At 41.9% G+C, this 468-nt stretch overlaps 1 protein-coding gene across 1 annotated transcript in view; it reads right to left on the bottom strand.

Annotated features, from left to right (window-relative positions):
• The window catches only part of ASMT (acetylserotonin O-methyltransferase), a 16,404-nt gene that overhangs the window by 9,180 nt on the left and 6,756 nt on the right, over positions 1-468 (bottom strand). The window lies entirely within an intron of this gene.

Below are 468 nucleotides of genomic sequence, written 5' to 3'. Positions count from 1 at the left end.
AAAAAGAAAGAAAGAAAGAAAGAAAGAAAGAAAGAAAGAAAGAAAGAAAGAAAGAAAGAAAGAAAGAAAGAAAGAAAGAAAGAAAGAAAGGTGATGTCTACCATCTGACCATTTCTCACGTATAATCTATCTGCTCACCGGACATCTCATGTACCTGACTGACATCTGTCCATCATCTAGACCTTATCTACTCACCTCTCATCCAACTGATCAACCATGTACCCACATCTGTCATCGATCTACACCTGTCATCTGTGAGCGTCTCTCATCTATCCATGCATCACTTATCGACTTTCTCTTACCTCTCTACCTGTCATCTATATCCGTCCGTCATCTAGCCTCAGCAATCCATCATATTATATCCATCCATCATCTATCTGTCTATCTGTCTATCTTTCTTTCTATCTCTCTCTCTATCATCTATCTTCCCATGCGCGGAGCGCCCGCGCCCTCGTGTGTCCGAGGGCA

This window comes from Elephantulus edwardii, unplaced genomic scaffold (assembly GCF_000299155.1).
Source record: "Elephantulus edwardii isolate Elephantulus edwardi_28Jun2011 unplaced genomic scaffold, EleEdw1.0 scaffold00410, whole genome shotgun sequence".
NCBI lineage: Eukaryota > Metazoa > Chordata > Mammalia > Macroscelidea > Macroscelididae > Elephantulus > Elephantulus edwardii.
This window is presented reverse-complemented; position numbering and strand designations above follow the sequence as displayed.